Raw genomic sequence first — 12,011 nt, forward strand, 5'->3', positions numbered from 1 at the left:
AATACTGTAGAAAATAAACTATTCCATAGTTTATTTTCTCCAATGTTTTTCTTGTCATTTTTAGTATCATAACATCCCATTGAGGTAAGATATTACTGTAGGCCTATCACACACACACACTAAATGAATAGGTAAATATGTAAATAAATATATTTCTTGCTCTATGCACAGTGTCCTGTCCTATACAACATATAATTCCATCATTGACTGACTACATACCTGTTTTCCCTGCGAAAGGTTTGGATGATGGAGGAGACTGTTGAGCGAGGCACATTAGGCTGCACTCGGCGACCTGCCTCCGCCATTGTGAGGCCATGGTTGATGACATGGTCTATAATTGTGGCCCGAATTTCATCCGGGACAGCATGGTGTCTTCGTGCTCCTCGGCCTCTTCCCCCTATTCCACCACCACGCACCCTTACTCCTCCTCCTCCTCTTCTTCTTCCTCTTCCTCGAGCAGGCAGTTGCCCTTGTTCATTTACTTGGCCAGGTGCCTCCATGTTCAGAAATTGTACTGGTCCTGCATGTTCAAGCTCTTTACATACATGTTTGGCAGCATTCACAGTCATGGACAGCACCTGTCAGGTAACTAAACATACTGTTTGATTGGTCATCTGAGATGTGTGAAACTCCTCCTTCGTTAGTCAAGTTCTAGTTTCACCTGACTGTCAATTGCTGTAATAAATTTATCAAATGTTCCAAGGGATTCATATATGGTATTCATGGTATTATGTTCTTGACTAATTTTGACAATTGAACAGACTATTGTGCATGTGATGACTTATACAATGAAATGACGCTGACACGTTTTGGAGCGAACAACCATTAGACTGAGAATCAACAATCAGTTTAGATCAACAAGATCTATTCACTTGGAAATTGTGCTAAATGTAGGCTACCTGTACTTAATCATTTGCAAAGATGTACTGAGACATTGAGACATGTACTTAGACATTTGCAATTTGATGAAATGAATGAGAAATTCAATTCTGTTGTGAACAATTGCCAAGTGGTTTGGAGGTTTGTCCATGTAGTTTTGAGAATGTAATTTCTGTTTCAAGAAATGAGCCAAACCAATGGAGAAAAACTGTAATATCATGCTTGGTTTACCTAGCAACTGGGTCTGTTTTAATGTCATGCTTGGTTGACCTAGCAACTGGGTCTGTGTTAATGTCATGCTTGGTTGACCTAGCAACTGGGTCTGTTTTAATGTCATGCTCGGTTGACCTAGCAACTGGGTCTGTTTTAATGTCATGCTCGGTTGACCTAGCAACTGGGTCTGTTTTAATGTCATGCTTGGTTGACCTAGCAACTGGGTCTGTTTTAATGTCATGCTTGGTTGACCTAGCAACTGGGTCTGTTTTAATGTCATGCTTTGTTTACCTAGCAACTGGGTCTGTTTTAATGTCATGCTTAGTTGACCTAGCAACTGGGTCTGTTTTAATGTCATACTTGGTTGACCTAGCAACTGGGTCTGTTTTAATGTCATGCTTGGTTGACCTAGTAACTGGGTCTGTTTTAATGTCATGCTCGGTTGACCTAGCAACTGGGTCTGTTTTAATGTCATGCTTGGTTGACCTAGCAAATGGGTCTGTTTTAATGTCATGCTTGGTTGACCTAGCAACTGGGTATGTTTTAATGTCATGCTTGGTTGACCTAGCAACTGGGTCTGTTTTAATGTCATGCTTGGTTGACCTAGCAACTGGGTCTGTTTTAATGTCATGCTTGGTTGCCCTAGCAACTGGGTCTGTTTTAATGTCATCCTTACTGTAGGTTATTTTAAGGCGTTTACATACTGTAAACTCAATTTTTCCTTATTAAATTCTTCTATAATATGTAGAGTATTTATTACATATTATAATAAGGTATCCCACTGTATTATAGCCCAACAATGAGACATACGTGGACTTTTAGGAAACTCTATAAGCATCATTGAAGCTACAAAAATGTCAATGTTCAACCTTAACATGTGCTAACTACGCAACAGACCAGATGAACAGGAATTATATTTACTCTCATGGGTGGCTAAAAATAACTATCTGAAAGCCACACCCCTACTAAACTATGCCTACAGTCTTCTGATCTGACCTGCTGGGTCATATCTCAATAACCAAGCAACAATAACCCAACACCCAGCATCCATAACCCAGCAGTTTTTAAAGAAAACAACCCAACTAAGTGACCCAACGCCTGCAACCCAACATTTGGGTCAACCAAACAACCCAGTATTGTTTAGAGTGTGGGGACAGGTGTAGACACCTTTCAGATCATCCTGATCCCAGCTTTCTTTAATACAGCCCATACAGTAGCTGTGTCCACAGGCAGTAGTCACCGGATCCTTCAGTGGATCCAGACAGACGGAGCAACAGAACAGTTCTAGATTGTCAGCCATTTTAGTGCTTTCACCTGAAGGTTGAGCAACAGGGTGTCAAAGATAACTTTCTGTTTCATGGAACTCTACACCAGAGGACAGGGAGTGGCTTCCTCTTGACTGTGTACTATGTATCTACAGGTTTTTGGGGGATGGAAGTCAAGCTAAGAAGATGACGTTGCATACAGCTGTGTCCACAGGGAATAGTAACTGGATCCTTTGGTAGATCCAGACAGCAGAGTGGATATTTTAAAAGGGCCTCTGCAATGTCCATACAACAAACTGCACAGCAGAGTATCAGAGATAACTTTAATTTCTTTGAAAGTCTGAGTGGTGGGGGAGGCCTTTTAGATCTGTTTGGAGACGTTAGTCCTGGATGGATGCACTGAGGTATATAGGGATGGAAGCCATAGTGACGTGTAACCAAATATAAGGTTGTGGTAAAACATTACAACGTTTTAAAGGTTCCATAAATGTACAGTGACCTATTCAGAAGCCACAGTGGTGAATGATGAATATGTCAAATCAAAAGTTTTCTTTCATTTTCAGTCATGAAAAATGATCATAAATTGTAAAGAAACATGTGGATGCAGTGGGGTGCAAATACCTCTGTAGAATTAATTAAGCGAGAAATGTTGGTGGAAACGGCTTTATGCACAAATATTGATATAATAACCATCATATTGAAGTAAACTTGGAGTCACACGATGATATGTGGTGTGGTCCTCCCACTACGACTCGGGAAACCATGCAGTTTATTAAGCTACAGATGAAATAAGTTATGCTGAACTTCACAGGGTGGTGAAAGTGTACGGTGATGAGCTTGATGCTCCTTTCCAATAAATATCGAGGGTCTTTTTGTCCATAATAATGTCATCATGTAGGCAGCCTGTCCAGAGTGGGCACGTTCACTATATAATGCCCCAAAACATCTGACAAAACCATCGGTAGAGTTGAAAATGTGATGGAAACCCATTTAACAGAACGTTTTTAACCGGTTTTTGTATTTTCCCAAAAATATATTTGTATGTGCATTACATCATCATGCACAGCCATTTATCCTCAACAAGTCAATTTGATGGAAACATCTCTGCTGGTAAAATTCACGTTTTTATGAAGATTTTACAATATTCACATGAAAATCTGTCGCCAGTCGAATGGAAACAGATTTTCATGCGAATTTTCAAAAATCTGCATAAAAACAATATCCTCATCTATAACTGGGTCTGTTTTAATGTCATGCTTGGTTGACCTAGCAACTGGGTCTGTTTTAATGTCATGCTTGGTTGACCTAGCAACTGGGTCTGTTTTAATATCATGCTTGGTTGACCTAGCAACTGGGTCTGTTTTAATGTCATGCTTGGTTGACCTAGCAACTGGGTCTGTTTTAATGTCATGCTTGGTTGACCTAGCAACTGGGTCTGTTTTAATATCATGCTTGGTTTACCTAGCAACTGGGTCTGTTTTAATGTCATGCTTGGTTGACCTAGCAACTGGGTCTGTGTTAATGTCATGCTTGGTTGACCTAGCAACTGGGTCTGTTTTAATGTCATGCTCGGTTGACCTAGCAACTGGGTCTGTTTTAATGTCATGCTCGGTTGACCTAGCAACTGGGTCTGTTTTAATGTCATGCTTGGTTGACCTAGCAACTGGGTCTGTTTTAATGTCATGCTTGGTTGACCTAGCAACTGGGTCTGTTTTAATGTCATGCTTTGTTTACCTAGCAACTGGGTCTGTTTTAATGTCATGCTTAGTTGACCTAGCAACTGGGTCTGTTTTAATGTCATACTTGGTTGACCTAGCAACTGGGTCTGTTTTAATGTCATGCTTGGTTGACCTAGTAACTGGGTCTGTTTTAATGTCATGCTCGGTTGACCTAGCAACTGGGTCTGTTTTAATGTCATGCTTGGTTGACCTAGCAAATGGGTCTGTTTTAATGTCATGCTTGGTTGACCTAGCAACTGGGTCTGTTTTAATGTCATGCTTGGTTGACCTAGCAACTGGGTCTGTTTTAATGTCATGCTTGGTTGACCTAGCAACTGGGTCTGTTTTAATGTCATGCTTGGTTGCCCTAGCAACTGGGTCTGTTTTAATGTCATCCTTACTGTAGGTTATTTTAAGGCGTTTACATACTGTAAACTCAATTTTTCCTTATTAAATTCTTCTATAATATGTAGAGTATTTATTACATATTATAATAAGGTATCCCACTGTATTATAGCCCAACAATGAGACATACGTGGACTTTTAGGAAACTCTATAAGCATCATTGAAGCTACAAAAATGTCAATGTTCAACCTTAACATGTGCTAACTACGCAACAGACCAGATGAACAGGAATTATATTTACTCTCATGGGTGGCTAAAAATAACTATCTGAAAGCCACACCCCTACTAAACTATGCCTACAGTCTTCTGATCTGACCTGCTGGGTCATATCTCAATAACCAAGCAACAATAACCCAACACCCAGCATCCATAACCCAGCAGTTTTTAAAGAAAACAACCCAACTAAGTGACCCAACGCCTGCAACCCAACATTTGGGTCAACCAAACAACCCAGTATTGTTTAGAGTGTGGGGACAGGTGTAGACACCTTTCAGATCATCCTGATCCCAGCTTTCTTTAATACAGCCCATACAGTAGCTGTGTCCACAGGCAGTAGTCACCGGATCCTTCAGTGGATCCAGACAGACGGAGCAACAGAACAGTTCTAGATTGTCAGCCATTTTAGTGCTTTCACCTGAAGGTTGAGCAACAGGGTGTCAAAGATAACTTTCTGTTTCATGGAACTCTACACCAGAGGACAGGGAGTGGCTTCCTCTTGACTGTGTACTATGTATCTACAGGTTTTTGGGGGATGGAAGTCAAGCTAAGAAGATGACGTTGCATACAGCTGTGTCCACAGGGAATAGTAACTGGATCCTTTGGTAGATCCAGACAGCAGAGTGGATATTTTAAAAGGGCCTCTGCAATGTCCATACAACAAACTGCACAGCAGAGTATCAGAGATAACTTTAATTTCTTTGAAAGTCTGAGTGGTGGGGGAGGCCTTTTAGATCTGTTTGGAGACGTTAGTCCTGGATGGATGCACTGAGGTATATAGGGATGGAAGCCATAGTGACGTGTAACCAAATATAAGGTTGTGGTAAAACATTACAACGTTTTAAAGGTTCCATAAATGTACAGTGACCTATTCAGAAGCCACAGTGGTGAATGATGAATATGTCAAATCAAAAGTTTTCTTTCATTTTCAGTCATGAAAAATGATCATAAATTGTAAAGAAACATGTGGATGCAGTGGGGTGCAAATACCTCTGTAGAATTAATTAAGCGAGAAATGTTGGTGGAAACGGCTTTATGCACAAATATTGATATAATAACCATCATATTGAAGTAAACTTGGAGTCACACGATGATATGTGGTGTGGTCCTCCCACTACGACTCGGGAAACCATGCAGTTTATTAAGCTACAGATGAAATAAGTTATGCTGAACTTCACAGGGTGGTGAAAGTGTACGGTGATGAGCTTGATGCTCCTTTCCAATAAATATCGAGGGTCTTTTTGTCCATAATAATGTCATCATGTAGGCAGCCTGTCCAGAGTTGGCACGTTCACTATATAATGCCCCAAAACATCTGACAAAACCATCGGTAGAGTTGAAAATGTGATGGAAACCCATTTAACAGAACGTTTTTAACCGGTTTTTGTATTTTCCCAAAAATATATTTGTATGTGCATTACATCATCATGCACAGCCATTTATCCTCAACAAGTCAATTTGATGGAAACATCTCTGCTGGTAAAATTCACGTTTTTATGAAGATTTTACAATATTCACATGAAAATCTGTCGCCAGTCGAATGGAAACAGATTTTCATGCGAATTTTCAAAGATCTGCATAAAAACAATATCCTCATCTATAACTGGGTCTGTTTTAATGTCATGCTTGGTTGACCTAGCAACTGGGTCTGTTTTAATGTCATGCTTAGTTGACCTAGCAACTGGGTCTGTTTTAATGTCATGCTTGGTTGACCTAGCAACTGGGTCTGTTTTAATGTCATGCTTGGTTGACCTAGCAACTGGGTCTGTTTTAATATCATGCTTGGTTTACCTAGCAACTGGGTCTGTTTTAATGTCATGCTTGGTTGACCTAGCAACTGGGTCTGTGTTAATGTCATGCTTGGTTGACCTAGCAACTGGGTCTGTTTTAATGTCATGCTCGGTTGACCTAGCAACTGGGTCTGTTTTAATGTCATGCTCGGTTGACCTAGCAACTGGGTCTGTTTTAATGTCATGCTTGGTTGACCTAGCAACTGGGTCTGTTTTAATGTCATGCTTGGTTGACCTAGCAACTGGGTCTGTTTTAATGTCATGCTTTGTTTACCTAGCAACTGGGTCTGTTTTAATGTCATGCTTAGTTGACCTAGCAACTGGGTCTGTTTTAATGTCATACTTGGTTGACCTAGCAACTGGGTCTGTTTTAATGTCATGCTTGGTTGACCTAGTAACTGGGTCTGTTTTAATGTCATGCTCGGTTGACCTAGCAACTGGGTCTGTTTTAATGTCATGCTTGGTTGACCTAGCAAATGGGTCTGTTTTAATGTCATGCTTGGTTGACCTAGCAACTGGGTCTGTTTTAATGTCATGCTTGGTTGACCTAGCAACTGGGTCTGTTTTAATGTCATGCTTGGTTGCCCTAGCAACTGGGTCTGTTTTAATGTCATCCTTACTGTAGGTTATTTTAAGGCGTTTACATACTGTAAACTCAATTTTTCCTTATTAAATTCTTCTATAATATGTAGAGTATTTATTACATATTATAATAAGGTATCCCACTGTATTATAGCCCAACAATGAGACATACGTGGACTTTTAGGAAACTCTATAAGCATCATTGAAGCTACAAAAATGTCAATGTTCAACCTTAACATGTGCTAACTACGCAACAGACCAGATGAACAGGAATTATATTTACTCTCATGGGTGGCTAAAAATAACTATCTGAAAGCCACACCCCTACTAAACTATGCCTACAGTCTTCTGATCTGACCTGCTGGGTCATATCTCAATAACCAAGCAACAATAACCCAACACCCAGCATCCATAACCCAGCAGTTTTTAAAGAAAACAACCCAACTAAGTGACCCAACGCCTGCAACCCAACATTTGGGTCAACCAAACAACCCAGTATTGTTTAGAGTGTGGGGACAGGTGTAGACACCTTTCAGATCATCCTGATCCCAGCTTTCTTTAATACAGCCCATACAGTAGCTGTGTCCACAGGCAGTAGTCACCGGATCCTTCAGTGGATCCAGACAGACGGAGCAACAGAACAGTTCTAGATTGTCAGCCATTTTAGTGCTTTCACCTGAAGGTTGAGCAACAGGGTGTCAAAGATAACTTTCTGTTTCATGGAACTCTACACCAGAGGACAGGGAGTGGCTTCCTCTTGACTGTGTACTATGTATCTACAGGTTTTTGGGGGATGGAAGTCAAGCTAAGAAGATGACGTTGCATACAGCTGTGTCCACAGGGAATAGTAACTGGATCCTTTGGTAGATCCAGACAGCAGAGTGGATATTTTAAAAGGGCCTCTGCAATGTCCATACAACAAACTGCACAGCAGAGTATCAGAGATAACTTTAATTTCTTTGAAAGTCTGAGTGGTGGGGGAGGCCTTTTAGATCTGTTTGGAGACGTTAGTCCTGGATGGATGCACTGAGGTATATAGGGATGGAAGCCATAGTGACGTGTAACCAAATATAAGGTTGTGGTAAAACATTACAACGTTTTAAAGGTTCCATAAATGTACAGTGACCTATTCAGAAGCCACAGTGGTGAATGATGAATATGTCAAATCAAAAGTTTTCTTTCATTTTCAGTCATGAAAAATGATCATAAATTGTAAAGAAACATGTGGATGCAGTGGGGTGCAAATACCTCTGTAGAATTAATTAAGCGAGAAATGTTGGTGGAAACGGCTTTATGCACAAATATTGATATAATAACCATCATATTGAAGTAAACTTGGAGTCACACGATGATATGTGGTGTGGTCCTCCCACTACGACTCGGGAAACCATGCAGTTTATTAAGCTACAGATGAAATAAGTTATGCTGAACTTCACAGGGTGGTGAAAGTGTACGGTGATGAGCTTGATGCTCCTTTCCAATAAATATCGAGGGTCTTTTTGTCCATAATAATGTCATCATGTAGGCAGCCTGTCCAGAGTTGGCACGTTCACTATATAATGCCCCAAAACATCTGACAAAACCATCGGTAGAGTTGAAAATGTGATGGAAACCCATTTAACAGAACGTTTTTAACCGGTTTTTGTATTTTCCCAAAAATATATTTGTATGTGCATTACATCATCATGCACAGCCATTTATCCTCAACAAGTCAATTTGATGGAAACATCTCTGCTGGTAAAATTCACGTTTTTATGAAGATTTTACAATATTCACATGAAAATCTGTCGCCAGTCGAATGGAAACAGATTTTCATGCGAATTTTCAAAAATCTGCATAAAAACAATATCCTCATCTATAACTGGGTCTGTTTTAATGTCATGCTTGGTTGACCTAGCAACTGGGTCTGTTTTAATGTCATGCTTGGTTGACCTAGCAACTGGGTCTGTTTTAATGTCATGCTTGGTTGACCTAGCAACTGGGTCTGTTTTAATGTCATGCTTGGTTGACCTAGCAACTGGGTCTGTTTTAATGTCATGCTTGGTTGACCTAGCAACTGGGTCTGTTTTAATATCATGCTTGGTTTACCTAGCAACTGGGTCTGTTTTAATGTCATGCTTGGTTGACCTAGCAACTGGGTCTGTGTTAATGTCATGCTTGGTTGACCTAGCAACTGGGTCTGTTTTAATGTCATGCTCGGTTGACCTAGCAACTGGGTCTGTTTTAATGTCATGCTCGGTTGACCTAGCAACTGGGTCTGTTTTAATGTCATGCTTGGTTGACCTAGCAACTGGGTCTGTTTTAATGTCATGCTTGGTTGACCTAGCAACTGGGTCTGTTTTAATGTCATGCTTTGTTTACCTAGCAACTGGGTCTGTTTTAATGTCATGCTTAGTTGACCTAGCAACTGGGTCTGTTTTAATGTCATACTTGGTTGACCTAGCAACTGGGTCTGTTTTAATGTCATGCTTGGTTGACCTAGTAACTGGGTCTGTTTTAATGTCATGCTCGGTTGACCTAGCAACTGGGTCTGTTTTAATGTCATGCTTGGTTGACCTAGCAACTGGGTCTGTTTTAATGTCATGCTTGGTTGACCTAGCAACTGGGTCTGTTTTAATGTCATGCTCGGTTGACCTAGCAACTGGGTCTGTTTTAATGTCATGCTTGGTTGACCTAGCAACTGGGTCTGTTTTAATGTCATGCTTGGTTGACCTAGCAACTGTGTCTGTTTTAATGTCATGCTTGGTTGACCTAGCAACTGGGTCTGTTTTAATGTCATGCTTGGTTGACCTAGCAACTGGGTCTGTTTTAATGTCATGCTTGGTTGCCCTAGCAACTGGGTCTGTTTTAATGTCATCCTTACTGTAGGTTATTTTAAGGCGTTTACATACTGTAAACTCAATTTTTCCTTATTAAATTCTTCTATAATATGTAGAGTATTTATTACATATTATAATAAGGTATCCCACTGTATTATAGCCCAACAATGAGACATACGTGGACTTTTAGGAAACTCTATAAGCATCATTGAAGCTACAAAAATGTCAATGTTCAACCTTAACATGTGCTAACTACGCAACAGACCAGATGAACAGGAATTATATTTACTCTCATGGGTGGCTAAAAATAACTATCTGAAAGCCACACCCCTACTAAACTATGCCTACAGTCTTCTGATCTGACCTGCTGGGTCATATCTCAATAACCAAGCAACAATAACCCAACACCCAGCATCCATAACCCAGCAGTTTTTAAAGAAAACAACCCAACTAAGTGACCCAACGCCTGCAACCCAACATTTGGGTCAACCAAACAACCCAGTATTGTTTAGAGTGTGGGGACAGGTGTAGACACCTTTCAGATCATCCTGATCCCAGCTTTCTTTAATACAGCCCATACAGTAGCTGTGTCCACAGGCAGTAGTCACCGGATCCTTCAGTGGATCCAGACAGACGGAGCAACAGAACAGTTCTAGATTGTCAGCCATTTTAGTGCTTTCACCTGAAGGTTGAGCAACAGGGTGTCAAAGATAACTTTCTGTTTCATGGAACTCTACACCAGAGGACAGGGAGTGGCTTCCTCTTGACTGTGTACTATGTATCTACAGGTTTTTGGGGGATGGAAGTCAAGCTAAGAAGATGACGTTGCATACAGCTGTGTCCACAGGGAATAGTAACTGGATCCTTTGGTAGATCCAGACAGCAGAGTGGATATTTTAAAAGGGCCTCTGCAATGTCCATACAACAAACTGCACAGCAGAGTATCAGAGATAACTTTAATTTCTTTGAAAGTCTGAGTGGTGGGGGAGGCCTTTTAGATCTGTTTGGAGACGTTAGTCCTGGATGGATGCACTGAGGTATATAGGGATGGAAGCCATAGTGACGTGTAACCAAATATAAGGTTGTGGTAAAACATTACAACGTTTTAAAGGTTCCATAAATGTACAGTGACCTATTCAGAAGCCACAGTGGTGAATGATGAATATGTCAAATCAAAAGTTTTCTTTCATTTTCAGTCATGAAAAATGATCATAAATTGTAAAGAAACATGTGGATGCAGTGGGGTGCAAATACCTCTGTAGAATTAATTAAGCGAGAAATGTTGGTGGAAACGGCTTTATGCACAAATATTGATATAATAACCATCATATTGAAGTAAACTTGGAGTCACACGATGATATGTGGTGTGGTCCTCCCACTACGACTCGGGAAACCATGCAGTTTATTAAGCTACAGATGAAATAAGTTATGCTGAACTTCACAGGGTGGTGAAAGTGTACGGTGATGAGCTTGATGCTCCTTTCCAATAAATATCGAGGGTCTTTTTGTCCATAATAATGTCATCATGTAGGCAGCCTGTCCAGAGTTGGCACGTTCACTATATAATGCCCCAAAACATCTGACAAAACCATCGGTAGAGTTGAAAATGTGATGGAAACCCATTTAACAGAACGTTTTTAACCGGTTTTTGTATTTTCCCAAAAATATATTTGTATGTGCATTACATCATCATGCACAGCCATTTATCCTCAACAAGTCAATTTGATGGAAACATCTCTGCTGGTAAAATTCACGTTTTTATGAAGATTTTACAATATTCACATGAAAATCTGTCGCCAGTCGAATGGAAACAGATTTTCATGCGAATTTTCAAAAATCTGCATAAAAACAATATCCTCATCTATAACTGGGTCTGTTTTAATGTCATGCTTGGTTGACCTAGCAACTGGGTCTGTTTTAATGTCATGCTTGGTTGACCTAGCAACTGGGTCTGTTTTAATGTCATGCTTGGTTGACCTAGCAACTGGGTCTGTTTTAATGTCATGCTTGGTTGACCTAGCAACTGGGTCTGTTTTAATGTCATGCTTGGTTGACCTAGTAACTGGGTCTGTTTTAATATCATGCTTGGTTGACCTAGCAACTGGGTCTGTTTTAATATCATGC

Source organism: Coregonus lavaretus (assembly GCF_964263955.1).
Source record: "Coregonus lavaretus genome assembly, contig: HAP1_SCAFFOLD_1230, whole genome shotgun sequence".
NCBI lineage: Eukaryota > Metazoa > Chordata > Actinopteri > Salmoniformes > Salmonidae > Coregonus > Coregonus lavaretus.